General features: G+C 45.3%; 1 protein-coding gene across 6 annotated transcripts in view; it reads left to right on the top strand.

The window, feature by feature from the left end:
- The window catches only part of LOC132808475 (gastrula zinc finger protein XlCGF7.1-like), a 506,159-nt gene that overhangs the window by 473,649 nt on the left and 17,591 nt on the right, over nucleotides 1-14,919 (top strand). Inside the window, exons 1-2 of one of the 6 annotated variants that reach the window (XM_060822142.1) lie at nucleotides 75-262; nucleotides 10,443-10,508. The gene's annotated coding sequence lies outside the window, so the exon portion shown is untranslated. Of the gene's footprint in view, nucleotides 1-74; nucleotides 263-499; nucleotides 664-6,895; nucleotides 7,177-10,442; nucleotides 10,509-14,919 lie in introns of those variants that run through there. The other 5 variants (XM_060822139.1, XM_060822140.1, XM_060822141.1 and 2 more) reach the window with 5 other exon arrangements.

The raw sequence follows: 14,919 nt of genomic DNA, 5'->3' as shown, positions 1-14,919 counted from the left end.
ACTATTCTCCGGAGATTTAGAATACCTAGACAGAATTCACTTATAACACTCTCATTTATCTCTCCACCCTGCAGGCTCTATTCATGATGAAGGACTTTTGCCCTAAACGTCGATTTTCCTGCTCCTTGGATGCTGCCTGAACTGCTGTGCTTTTCCAGCACCATTCTCATCAAAAGTGGATTGGCCATGTTGAATTCCCCATAGTGCCCAGGGATGTGCAGGTTAGGGTGGATGGCTATGCTAAATTAGGCATAATGTGCAGGTAAGACGCATGACTCAGGGTTAAATGTAGGGGAATGAGTGTGGGTGGGTGACCCTTGCGAGGGTCGGTGAGGCCGAGTGGCCTGCTTCCACACTGTGGGGATTCTCTGAAGGGAGGGGGTTTTGGAAAGTGTGTTCTCCTCCCGTTCTGCTGCAGGCGCAGCGCATGCGCAGTGCGGCGTCCCGCTGTCGGTCTTGCCCCGCCCCCTGCACCGTCCCTTTTCCTCGCCCCGCCCCTTGTGACGTCACAACGCGGAAGTGGCCCTGTCAGTTTCAAAGTGAATCTCCCTCCCTCTGGGTAACTCTTCATCCTGGGAGGGAGACAGAGATGGGAGGAGGGGAAACTGTTCACTTGTAGCAACTGGAGTGAATCCAGGGAGGGAGGAGACTCCGCAAACTCAGGTATGTGTCTTAGTTACCCGGGTGAGGAGGGACGGAAGGATAGAAATTGGGAAGGGAGAGGGCTGGATATCTTTTCTGTTTTGATGTTTAAAATGCACCCGATTCCCACCAGTAACTGCAACAGGTACAAGTACAGCACATGCAATATTCCTCATTGCAGCTTCAAGCCGGTTTTGCATCCTCTGTTCTTCCTCCACTTTGGCTCCAGCCCGTTCAGCTTCCTTCCCTCATTCCCATTCCCCCGCTCTGATGTTCCAAGCTGACCCGCAAAAGATCGGTTGGTCCTTCCATTCTTTCCCGGTGGCGCCCATTTCTCTTGTCTATTTCTTGCCTTATCCGGCCATGTGCGTGAACAAAGTGTTAGCGTTTATCCTCTTTCACTGCCAGGTGCTTCCTTGTTTGCGAAAACATTTCCTCCCATGTTTCGCCGACACTGAGCCTTCTGTCCTCCTTGATTGTGTTTTTTTTGTTTTTGTAGAAGCAGGAAACAGATGCTTATAACTGTTTGTACGAGCATATCTAGTTTAACATACACCCCCTCGCCTCACAGCACCTTTATCTGTTTGTCTGTAATATCTACCATTGTTTGCAGGCGCATTTCATTCTTGTATGCACATTTTAGCTAATACAAAAGCAATTATATATTTCCTTCACATAGTTTTCACTCTTGTTAACTCCACTCTTTGCTGAAACAGCTATACCTTGGCGTTAGTTCATTTACCCTGCAGAAGCAATTATGGTTACAGAAGTAACACTGCTTTACCTATATCCCACAGGGGTGACCCTACAACCTTGTATAAAATAATGTGGGGTATGGCGAGGGTAAACAGACAAGATCTTTGATCTGGGGTTGCTCACAGGTTTAGGGTGAGATTTAAAAGAAACCTAAGTGGGAACTCCGATGTACAGAGGGTGGTGTGTGTAAAGAATGAGCTGCCAGAGAAAGTGGTGGCTGCTGGTACAATTACAACCTTTGAAAGGTATCTGGATGGGTATATGTTGGGAAGCATTTAGAGGGACATGGGCCAATTGCTGGCAAATGGGACTAGATTCATTTAGGATATCTGGTCGGCAAGGATGAATTGGACTGAAGGGACTGTTTCTGTGCTGTACATCTGTGATTCTGGCTTGCCACTAATGTTTGTCATGTCTGTATGTTCAGTTTATCCCTGATGTTGGTGTTAATGCCTTGATGTCTTATTTTGCTCCCCACATCCTGGGGACATTAACCATTACCTGTCTGGCTGTTCGAATGATCCCGATTTCTGGGATGGGTCAATAAGGAAATGACTCTTTGTCAATCACACAAGCAATAGTTTATTCTTTGATACGGCCGGGTCGGTAGACTCTGATCAGCCCAGAAGGCTTAGATTAGATTCTCAACAGTATGGAAACAGGCCCTTCGGCCCAACCAGTCCACACCCACCCATTTCCCTCTAATTAATGCACCTAACATTATGGGCAGTTTAGCATGGCCAATTCACATCTTTGGATTGTGGGAGGAAACCCATGCAGACATGGGGAAAATGTGCAAACTCCACACAGTCAGCCTCCCGAGGCTGGAATTGAACCTGGGACCCTGGTGCTGTGAGGCAGCAGTGCTAACCACTGAGCCACTGATGAGTATGCCCCAGAGTGCCAAAAGAATCCGCCGACTTTTACAGAGTTTGTATAGAACTTATGTACATTGTTTTGAGTCAGACATTGAGCATGATCACATAGTAACAACCAATCAGATCTTGCAAGGTCCTTGTGCATTTTTGACTTAGCCTATCATAATTTCTTGTAGACAACCTGTTCTTGGAATCGTATTTGTCCTGTCTGGTGGTTGGGGTCAAACCGTTACTTCTGTGATCAATGGTTAGGTTCACATTGTTACTTCTGCATTTGCAATTTTTTTCACCGGATTTACGTCAGTCTGTGGATCCTTGTTTGTTCTGAGTCGCCAGTATCTGCCTGACTCAGTTCCCACCGAGTTAGCCAAGCAGAAGCTATTTTGTCCTACCTCCCATGTTAAAGTGGAGATTTGAGGTGGCCCAGGGAATCCTTCATGGACTCAGACCTGTAAAGCCTCTCTCTTGGTTTGTCCTGGAGATTGTACTCTTTGGAAGCCTGGAACAATACCCTCTTAGAGTTTAGTTTAATTTTCGTCATCCCCTTTATTCACTGATAGCATCACTGTTACAACATAATGCTGACACCTATAAGCTGTCATGATTTGGAGATGCCGGTGTTGGACTGGGGTGGAAAAGTTAAAAATCACACTACACCAGGTTATAGTCCAACAGGTTTAATTGGAAGCACACGAGCTTTCGGAGCGACGCTCCTTCATCAGGTGATTGTGGAGGGCTCGATCGTAACACAGAATTTATAGCAAAAATTTGCAGTGTGATGTAACTGAAATTATACATTGAAAAATTCATTGTCTGTTAAGCCTTTCATCTGTTAGAATACAGTGATAGTTTCACTTCTTTCATGTGTAAATCACAAAACCCTTTCGTTTTAAAAAGTTGCATTCTCGGGTTAGCTGTTAACAATGGTGATAGCTAGACAATATGTTGAAGGTGTTAGCCCCCTTTGTTCTCTGTCTATGACCTGATGTTTAGATTGACTCTAATCCAAAAGGTGAGATAACCAAGTTTTATATAACTTCATGCAGTTTTTGAACTCAGAGTTCTACATGAATGCATGCAGCTTTTGAGCAAAGTGCGATGTCACTCTGCAAGTACAAATTCACCCCACAAAATATATGTGTGCATGTGGGTCTTTGTCTGTCTGGGGTGGGGGTTGTGATTGTGAGAATGTGTGTGTGTAGTGAGCGCAGAGTGTCTGTGAGGGGGTGCGTGTGGGAGTGTGTGTGTGCATGTCTGTGTGTACTTGTGTCTGTGTGTATGTGAGAGTGTGTGTGTTGGAATATGTGTGTGTGTGTGTGTGTGTGTGTGTGTGTGTGTGTGTGTGTGTGTAGTGCAATGGTGATCACCTGTAATGTGACATGAACCCAAGGTCCCGGTTGAGGCCCTCCCTATGGGTACCGAACTTAGCTACCAGCCTCTACTCGGCCACTTTCCTCTGCTGCCTGTCCCGAAGTCCACCTTGGAGGATGGTCACCCGAAGATCCGAGGCTGAATGTCCTGTACCACTGAAGTGTTCCCCAACTGGGAGGGAACCCCCCTGTCTGTTAATTGTTGTGCGGTGCCCATTCATCCGTTGTCGTAGCCTTTGCTCGGTTTCCCCAATGTACCATGCCTCTGGGCATCCTTGTCTGCAACGTTGGCTGAGTCACATGAGTACCTGCCATGTACAAGGTGGAAGGTGTTCCCACGCGTAATAGTGGTATCTATGTCCACAATCTGACACATCTTACAGCGTCCACCGTGACAGAGTTCTATTGAGTTGTCCTGAGAGCCGGGCAGTTTGCTACGAACAATGATCTGTTTGAGGTTTGGCAGTTGTTTAAAGGCAAGTAGTGGAGGTGTTGGGAAGGTCTTGGTGAGGTGCTCATCCTCATTGATAATGTGTTGCAGGTCACGAAGAACATAGCGTAATTTTTTAGCACAGGAAGTACTGAACAACGAGGGGTACCCTGTCAGTTGCAGCACGTGTCTGTCTCCTGAGGAAGTCATTATGGTTCCTTGCTGTGGCACGTTGGAACTGGCGGTTGATGAGTTGAGCATCATACCCTGTTCTTGAGGGCATCCTTGAGTACTTCCAGGTGTCCATCACATACTTCTCGTGTAGGCAACTTCTACTGCCCCACTTTGCTGATACACCCCTCCCAAGACTTGGCGCACGCCCCAGCCCCCCGAACCAACTACCCAGCACCTTCAGGTGGTCAGTCCTGATGGTGAAGGGGACCGAGGATAGGTCAGCCCAGTTCCCGAAGGGCATGGCCTCGCTCTTACTTCGGTTTCCCTTGGCCCCCCGATGCCCATTCGAACTGGTCACATATGCACGAGTCTGTGCATGCTCAATGGATCTGAGCAGAAAACGGCAATGTCATCCATGTACAGAGAGGCCTTGACCTGCAGGCCCCTGCTGGTGTAGTTAAGTATTTGGTCAGTTTGTCAGTTTTCTGTATACATAGGTTTGTAGTTCTCCGTTGTCCTTTCTTTCGACACCAGCAACCATCCCAAGACCCACAAACAAAGCTGTATCAGAACACTGTTCCAATGAGCCACCACACACTGCAGCACAGATGAACTTCGGAAAACAGAGGAGAGCCACCTATACAACGTCTTCAAGAAGAACGGATACTCAAATAATACAGTGCACAGATTCCTCAAGAACAAACCATGACAAGCAGACCAACCACAGCCCCAGAAACCCTAACCACCTTATCATACATCAAAGAAGTTTCAGAAATGACAGCCAGACTACAAAGACCCCTCGGAATCCTAGTAGCACACAAACCCACCAACACTCTCAAACAAAAACTAACAAACTTTTAAAAGACTCAGTACAACCCATGGACAAAACCAACATCATCTACAAAATTCCATGCAAGGACTGCCACAAACACTACATAGGACAAACAGGAAGAAAGTTAGCCACCAGAATACACGAACACCAGCTAGCCATAAAAAGACATGACCCTCTTTCCCGCGTAGCCCTACACACGGATGGAAAAAAAAACACCATTTTGACTGGGACAACATATGTATCCTGGGACAGGCTAAGCAAAGACATGCCAGAGAATTCCTAGAGGCCTGGTATGCCAACCACAATGCCATAAACAAACGCATGAGAAAGATATAAATAGAAAGCAGGAGACAAGAGCTTCACTGGGAGGTCGCCACCGATGTTGTTACCTAGCCAGGTAATGAAACGTCTGGATATCAAACCTACTGCAACCTTGCCTTCATTGTTCACACCACTGAGCATAGGGGTTGGGACATCATGTTGAGGTTGTACAGGATGTTGGTGAGGCCACTTTCAGAGTACGGAGTACAATTCTAGTGGCCCTGTAATAGGAAGAATACTGTTAGCGAGGGTTTAATAAAGATTTACCAGGATGTTGTAAAGACTGGAGGGTTTGAGTTATAAGGAGAGGCTGGGACTTTATTCACTCGAGCCCAGGAGGTTGGGGGGTGACCTCAGTGAGATTGATAAAATCATGAGTGGAGATAAGGTGAAAAGCAAATGGCTCTTGCTTAGCGTAGGGGAACTAAAAACTCGGGGGACTTTTTTAATGTGAGGAGAGAGATTTAAAATGAACCGGAGGGGCAACATTCTGAAAGAGAATGATTTGCATGTGGAATGCACTTGTTGAGGATGTGATAGATGCAGGTACAGTTATAGCATTTGGATGGGTACATGAACAGAAAGGTTTAGAGGAATATGGGCCAGATGCAGGCAAGTGGGACTGGTTTAGTTTGCAATCCTGGTCGGCATGGATGAATTGGACCGAAGTGTCTGTTTCTGTGCTGTATACCTCTATTGAAACCAGTCGAATTCTGAAAGGGGCTTGATAGGATAGATGCAGATAAAATGCTCCTTTATGGGGAGGGTCATCGAATTCCGACAATGTGGAAGCAGGCTATTCAGCCCATCTATTTCACTCTGGCCCTCTGAACAATATCCCACCCGTACCCAACCCCTGACTCCGTATTTCCCATGGCCAATCCACCCAAAACTGTACATCCCTGGTCACTATGGGTAATTTAGCAACGCCAATTCTCCCTAACTTACATCTTCTCAAGAATGTAATTTAAATGCAGAGCTTTTCAAAGAAAAATGTCACTTTGACTCAACATTGGAACACAGACAGAATTCACATTGTCTCTAATAAATAGGGCAAAGTCTCTTCGAAATGTAGATTCATTTAGATATAACTGCGTCACTTTCAAAGGGATATCTTCATATGTAATGTGCCACATCCCTTTGAAATATAATCTCGTCCATTGACATCTCTGTATTTGCAGAAATACCCGTTAAAATGTCTATGTCCCTTTAAAATGCAGATTTACCCCTTTAGATATGAGGCCGTTCCGTTAGATGTCGGAATATCTGTTTAAATGGAGCCGTGAGCTTTCCCAATGTAGACAGGGCTCCTCGAAACGTGGCAGTGTCCCCCCTGCAGCTGCAGAGCGAGACAGGAGAGTTTGTTTTTGTGAATGAGCAGTTGTAGCGCGAGGTGGCTGTTGCTTGGTGACGGTGAGGCTCCCCCGGCCCCGCCCATCCCCCCCGTGCAGACGTCACGCGGGGGTGAAGGCGGTTGGGAGGAGAAGTCGCTCGAGCGGGGAAGCGGCGGCCGTTAGGAAAATGGCGCCGTGCGGCCCGGGGCAGACCCCCGTCACTGGTCACCGCCGCCTTCCTGGTGCAGCTGCTGTGTCACGGCCACACCGGCCGGCTGTACAGCAGGCAGGAGCCGGTGACCATTCTGGAGGCGGATGGGGTTAAGGGCCTGTTTGGGAACTGGTCGGCCGCCTGGGTGGTGGAGTTCTACTGGTCGTGGGGCGGCCCCTGTGTCAACTATGGGGCCACCTGGAAGGTACTGGGCCCGGGAGGTGAAAGGTGAGGCAGGTTGTGGGGGGGACGGAGGGGAAGGAATGTGGGGCCTGTCCTGTCATAGTCACATTTTACACTCACTTTCCATCTGCTTTTACTGGCGCTTGTGCTGTTTACCCCTCACTGTTTTTTAATCCTTGTGCTGTTTACCCCTCACTGTTACTTGTGCAATTGCTGAGGGTAGTGTGTAAATACTAGTGAAGGATACTATGCACCAGCATGTATATGTTCCTCAGTCATTGAAGGGGCAGGACCTGTTGAGAATGGTTAGTAAAGCATATGGTGCACTCAGCCTTGTTAACATGGATTTGGTGTTATTTGGAAAAATAAACTTTTTATTTAGAGTCATAGAGATTTACAGCACGGAAACAGACCCATTCGGTCCAACCTGTCCATGCCAACCAGATATCCTAAATTAATATTGTCCCATTTGCTAGCACTTGGCTCATATCCCACTAATCCCTTCCTATTCAAGTACCCATTCAGATGTGTTTTAAATGCTGCAATTATACCGGCTTCCACTACTTCCTCTGGCAGTTCATTTCATACAAGCACCACCCTCTGCATGGAAGAGTTGCCCCATGGGGTATCTTTAATATCTTTCTGCTCTCACCCTAAACCTCTGCCCTCTAGTTGTGAATCTCACCCTTACACTGACGAAAAGACATTTTTAAAAAAAGTGAGCAGCCAGACAAAATGCAAAAGCTATAAAATGTTGACCCACATGGGGGGAAAAAGAACTGTGGCCCTACCCTTTATTTCTCCTACTGGCATTTGAACACTTAACATCTGTCAATAACATCAGCATCGCCGCAGAGCATATTGTGTCTGCTCTTCGGTGTGAACAACAGCGCACCTGCTCGCTGGTGTCACCAACACATTATCCATGCTCCTCGCTGTCGGCAAAAAAGGAGACATCGCTTATCTCTGTTCCTAAAGGTCTTCCCTTTATTCTTAAAGCTGTGCCCTCTGGTCCTAGTCTCTCCTACCAATGGAAACATCTTCTCAATGTCATTGCACTGTGGGGGTGAAGCCCTACCCTGTCTGGTAATTTCTGCTGGTGGGTGAGACTAGGCCTCAAGGCTAGAGGGAGGAGCTTTCAGACAGAGATGAGGAGGAACTGCTTTTCCCAGAGAGTCATGAATCTATGGAATAGTCTAGATTAGAGTGGTGCTGGAAAAGCACAGCAAGTCAGGCAGCATCCCAGGAGCAGGAAAATCAACGTTTTGGGGAAAAGCCCTTCATCAGGAAAGTGTGTGTGTAAGTGAGTTTGTGTATAAGACTGTGCATCAGTGAATGTGTATTTGCATGTGTGCATGCTTGATAAAGTGTGATTTGTGATGGAGTATGAGTCTGTGAGAGTGTTGAGAGGATGGTGTGTGTGTGTGTATGAGAGAAGTATGGAAAAAAATGAGAAGTTGCATTTTGCTAAAATAAAGGAGGGAAAGACTTGTACAGGTAATGGTAGGGCCTGGGTCATGTTGCAGAACAGAGACCCGCGGGTCTTTTGGGTTCATTGTTCTTGAAAGCTACCTCACTGGTAGATGGGGTGACGGTGTTTCGCACACTTGCCTTCATTGTTCACCTGCTGAGTACAGGAGTTGGGACATCATGTTGGAGATGCTCACAGAAAGTACGTTACTCAGAGGGTGATAGATGTCTGGAATGCATTGCCATCAGAAGTAGAGGCAGGGGCTCTCGATTTATTTAAAGTGCATCTGGGCGGGGAGATCCAAGATGGTGGCGACCCAGCAAGTCTGAGTCTGTAGTGCTCTGCCCAAGACTCAGGCAAAGTGGGCTGTCTGCCTCCACCACACCTGCCAAATCATTTAAAATAGCTTTTATTTAAATACAGCTAGTTATTTTGCACCAAACTTGAGCAGTTTAGTGCCCCGTTAAAATGACTAAAGGAAAGAATGCTCGCACCACACAGGAATCCCTCCCCAGCTGCAGCAGAGGTGTCTGTAGCTGCCCCAGGGGACTTAACTATGGTGGCGAGCCTTGTTGCAGTGATTTCTAAGCTTGAAGAGAAGATCAACCCCTTCATAGAAGAGTCCAGGAACAGGTGGGAGTCGCTCTCCGTTGCGCTGCAGAAGTATGACCGAGATATTGAAAGAATCGGACATGGAGTCGGAGGGGCGGAGTTAAAGGCCGCAACCTCCAATGCTGCTGCAGAATCAGCCGTGGGTCGCGTCCGGACTCTCGAACAGCGAGTCCGGGCCTTGGACGATCACATCAACGACCTCAATTTTCGACGTCGTCCAAAAAATATTCGTTTGCTGGGCCTCTCTGAACGGGAAGAGGAAGGCCAGCTTACAATGCTTCTGGAGCAGTGGCTTCCGCAGTTATGGAATCTGAAGGCTGGATCAGGCAAGGTAAGGGTAGAATGGGCCCAACGGGTTGCAATGCACAGGCCAGCTTGGACCAGCACCCCCATCTGGTCCGGTTCTGGCTGTAGTGCTTTAAGGAGAAGCAGGTGCTCCTGGAAGCTTCTAGAAATCTTGGGAAAGATCCCCAAGCCATGATTCACAAAGGATTCAAGATTATGCTGTGTCAAGACTTTTCCCCAGCTCTGATTCAAAAGAGGAGGGCGTTTAACGGATTTAAACATTCAGTACTCCCTGTGCTAGCCAGCGGCGCTACGTTTTAGCCACGAAGGGTCAATGTATAACTTCGGATCGCCGGAGAAGGCCAAGGAATTTTTGGACTCTCTTAGATAAATTGTAAGAGTTAACTCGTGGTGAATGATGTTGTTCTGCCCTCCCCCTTCTCCTGTTTTTTCTCTTTTATTACTTTATTGCTTAATATTATCTCCGGGGAGTAGTGAGGGGGGGCTTATTAGGCCGGGTAGTCTAGTAGATGTAGGTGAGGAGGGGTCTCTGCTTTGTCTTATTTTTTTTCTTTCTTTTAAAGCAGGGTTGTTTTCCCCTGTTTATTTTGTATTACCATAATTATTATCTGCTGAGACTGTAATTTTATAGTTTTATATGTTTATACGTGGTATTAACATCACCAAATATATCTAGAGGTGGGGGGGTGGGGAGGAGGGTGGTAGGTTAGTCACTTAACTTTAGCTTGGTCGTACACTTGAATTTTCTTTTTTATTATGGGGTGCCTGGGTCGAGTGTGGGGCACTGGTTGGGAAAGGAAGTGATGCCCCCGGAAACGAGGAGGAAAATCTCCCTTGAAATATGTTTTTGTTTTTTTATTTAGAAGTAACTTTTTTATGATATTCGTGTAATAAAGAATCTCTTTTTGTGAATTTTCTATAGTCTATGCTCGGTGTTTTGGATGGTGTTCCTCCTCCTGAGGGTCTCGGACTTGTCTGGATGATTATGGTGAGTCATTCAATTAAATGGTGCATCTGGAATGTCAAGGGGAGTAATTGCCCAATCAAAAGGAAGAAAATATTATCAAACCTCGAAAAAGAAAGGGTTAATATAGCTCTTCTACAGGAGACCCATTTATTGGATAATGGACATTTGAAATTACAACAGGGTGGATTTGATCAGGCTGCCTTTTCTTCCTTCAGCTCAAAATGTAGGGGAGTAGTCATTCTTATTTGGAAGAATCTCCCTTTCAAAATCCGAAGTCAGATAAAAGATGAATCTGGACAATATATACGAATTAAAGCCCTTATAAATGGAGAGGAATATGGGATTTTAAACCAGTATTGTCCCCCGGTGCATCCTTTCAAATTTATAATGGAAGCCTTCTCCAAACTGATGGCTCTCTGTGCTCATCATACAATTATAGGGGGAAACTTTAATTGCATTATGGAGCCGGAAATAGACAGGATACCCAAGGGTACTGCGGGTGTATCCCCCAGATCAAGACAATTGGCGGATTTGAATCAAGAATTAGGATTAGTAGATGTGTGGAGGTGCTTCCACCCGCAAGGCAGAGACTTCTCTTTTTACTCTAATCCACATAAATGTCACACTAGAATTGACATGTTTTTTGCCCCCTTGACTTTTTTAAATTCCATATCATCCTGTAAAATAGGTGATATAATAATTTCTGATCAGGCTGCTGTGTATATGGAAATCAAGGCTAGGAACAGTGAGGCATCCTCCTGACATTGGCATGTGGATTTCTTCTTAATGAAGGATAGTAAATTTGTAAAATATTTTTGTCAAGAATTTAAACCTTTCTTGGAAATTAATTCAGGTTCGACTAGTAACCCGTCAGTGATGTGGGAGACTATTGAAGCTTATGCACGAGATCTGATCATTTCATACTCGGTGACCCAGAAAAAATTAAAGGGAGAACAACAGTGTCTACTTGAGGCTCGCTTAAAAGCAGCTGAAACAGCATGTGCTAACAGACCTTCTATTGCCAAATTACAAAGGATTACAGTCCTTAGGACAGCTCTGAATACCGCCTTTACCCAAATGGCAAAGAGGAAAATATTATTTGCAAAACAAAGATTATATGAATTTGGCGATAAACCTGGTGGATGCTTAGCATTTCTCGCAAGGAAAAAAAGGGCCCCTCAAGCTATCACAGCTATCAGGGGAAATGCTGGTACTCTGACTCACAATCCTAAAAGGATCAACACAATCTTCAGAAAGTTTTATTCTGATTGCAGGATTGTGAAGATAGAGCCAGGAGGATGCAGTCCTTTTTTAAAAGCCTGGCCTTTCTGGACTTAACCCCAGAACAGGTATCGGCCCTGAATGCTCCCCTAACAACCCAGGAAATACTTGAAGCAATCAGGCAACTTCAGAGTGGTAAGGCACCTGGCCAGAGGGCTTTCAGGTTGAATTGTGCAAAGAGTTCACAGGAGTATTAGCTGGCCCACTTATGGGCATGTACAACTACTCCTAAGTCAGGATTTCCTCCCGCCTTCACTGAAAGAGGTGAATATCTCCCTTATTCTCAAAAAAGGAAGGGATCCAGAAGATTGTGCATCTTGCTAACTGTAGATTTTTAAAATTCTCTCGAAAACATTAGCATTGAGGCGAGAGAGGGTACTGCCATATATCATAAGAGGAGCAGACTGGGTTTATTAAGGGCCATAGATAATCTAATAATATTAGAAGGGTCTTGAATGTGAATCAAGTCTGTCATCAGGAAAAAATACTGGGAATAGTATTCTCATTGGACGCGGCGAAGGCATTCAACAGGGTTGAATGATCATACCTGTTCTATACATTGGAGAGGTTTGGCGTTGGAAACGTATTTGCCAAATGGGTCTCAACACTGTATGATGATCCCAAAGCAGTTGTGATCACAAATGGGTGAGGCTCAGATAGCTTCATTGTGGGTATGGGCTCCTGTCAGGGATGTCCTCTCACCGTTGATATTCACGCTAATAATTGAGCCATCAGCGGAAGCGATACGGGCTGACTCTAATATAATGGCCCCGAAGGTTGGTTCAGGTAAGCATAAATTACCCTATATGCAGATGATGATCTTTTTCTTAGTAATTCTCTGATGTCCATGCCTCATTAATCCAAGTTATTAATACATTTAGTGAATTTTCAGGCTACAAAATTAATTTTTCAATATCGGAGGCCATGCCGATGGGTGGCCTCACCAGTATGTCCCACTTCCCCTTTCAGTGGTCTCGGTTATCACCCCAGTATTTGGTCAGCTATACAAGGCCAATTTTGTGCATCTATTGGAAAGGTTAAGACAGGACCTTCAACGTTGGGGCGACCTTCCAATTTCCTGGCTAGGTAGAATAGCCCTAATTAAAATGAATGTCTTGCCCAGTCTCTTATACCCTATGAGAATGCTTCCGGTGATGCTGCCAAGGCCGGCACTGCGCAGATTGTATCGTTGGCTGGGTTCTTTCATCTGGAATCCTAGATGGCTCCTCATTAAGTTAAGGAAGCTACAGCTTCCACAGGCAAGGGGGGAGGGCTGAATTTTCCAGAGTTTAGGAAGTATCAGGTTAAGTTCCTTGTTAAGCTACATAGCCAGTTGCAGGTCAGACGTGACCCAATCAATCTGGATGGACGTCGATGCTTCTCAAGTACAGTGCCCTCTTATTAACCTCTTATTTTTAGATAAGATGAAAATCATTACGGACCACTACAGAAACCCTATAGTACTAAACACAAAGCTTGGAATATAATGTGGCAAAACAAGGGTAATTCACATAAAACATCCCCCTATACTCATATAGTGGGGGCATGGGGTTTTCAGCCAGGGCTTACAGATGTCACATTCAAATCCTGGAGATCCAGGGGGATCTGTTTGAGAAGGGGGTCATGATGTCTTTTGAACAGCTTCATCAGAAATTTGGATTACCTAATGGAGACCTCTTTCGATGCTTCTAAATTCAAGACTACATACAGAAGAAGACTACGCTATTAGTCTCTATAAATCAGATAGAGAACATTGTTGTGGCCAATGGGTGTACCCTCGGTCAGAACTCTTTATCATTTATTACGTGATGACGTGTCAGAAGATATGGGCCGTCTGCTTAGAACATGGGATCAGGATTTGGGGCTGGAAATTTCTACAGAAATGTGGAATGACATCTGGGAAAATGCCAAAAAAATCGCCATTTGTAACAGAACCCAGACCATTCAGTTGAAGATACCTCATAGGACCCATATGGCACCGGAAAGATTGGCAAAATCTAGGGCAGGAGCATCTCCAATGTGTCCCAAATGTAAAACAGGTGGGCATTCTTACACACCGCTTATGGACATGCCATAAGATTCGCAAATACTGGACCAAAGTAGTAAACGCCCTGACAGAAATCTTGGGAACGGAAATTACAGTAGATCCAGTATCTCCTCTTCTGGGCTTCTCGAGCTTACCTTCTCTGGATGTGCACAGGAGGAAATTATTTTCCATTCTCCTCTTCTATGGAAGGAAAAATATCTTAGTAAACTGGGTGGCTGAGGGCCCTCTCGGACTTCCGAATTGGCACAGATTAATCATGGAATGTATTTCCCTTGACTTCCTTACAAATATGGTGCACCAAAGAACTGAATTATTGTATAAATAATGGCAGCCCTTTTTGACTTACATAGATACAGATATTTTGGCCATTCTTTCAAGGGCTTTCATCCAGTTGAGGTAACAGTTCTGGCTGGTCCGGGGCCCCTTGGGAGAGGAATCCCGCATGAATACAGTGGTTGAATTTTGTCTTTTTTTTCTTTTTCTTCTCTGTATCTCTCTTTGTTTGACAGGTTTTGGCTATTTTATTTAAGATTTAATTGTATATTAGTGTTTGTACTTGTGTTTTCTTAATTTGTAAACTTGTAAAAACGTTAAATTTTCAATAAAAATATCTATAAAAAGAAAAGGTGCATCTGTCTAGATGCATGAGTAGGTGGAGAGCAGAGAGAAACAGATTCAGGAATTGCGCAATAGGTTTAGACAGGGGATTTGGATCAGCTTAGGCTTGAAGGGCTGAAGGGCCTGTTCCTGGGTTGTAAATTTTTTTTGTTCTATGTTGAGGTTGTACAGGATGTTGGTGAGACCACTTTTTTTTTTAAAAAGTACTGAGTACAGTTCTGGTGGCCCTATAATAGGAAGAAAACTATTGGAGAGGGTTCGGTAAAGATTTACTTGGACTTTGCCAGGACTGGAGGGTTTTAGTTATAGGGAGAGGCTGGGACTTTTTCACTGGTATGGAGGAGGTTGAGGGATGACCTTATTGAGATTTGAAAAATCATGAGGGGTGAGGTTAAGGAGAAAAGCAAGGAACATGCGCGGTTATGTAGAGCCGGGGGGGTGGGAAGGTGAAACAAAATTGTGACTCTACCCTTTTTTCCTCATTTT

Source organism: Hemiscyllium ocellatum (assembly GCF_020745735.1).
Source record: "Hemiscyllium ocellatum isolate sHemOce1 chromosome 27 unlocalized genomic scaffold, sHemOce1.pat.X.cur. SUPER_27_unloc_6, whole genome shotgun sequence".
NCBI classification, from domain to species: domain Eukaryota; kingdom Metazoa; phylum Chordata; class Chondrichthyes; order Orectolobiformes; family Hemiscylliidae; genus Hemiscyllium; species Hemiscyllium ocellatum.
Note: the sequence above shows the minus strand (reverse complement) of the source record. Positions and strands in the feature narration are given on the sequence as shown.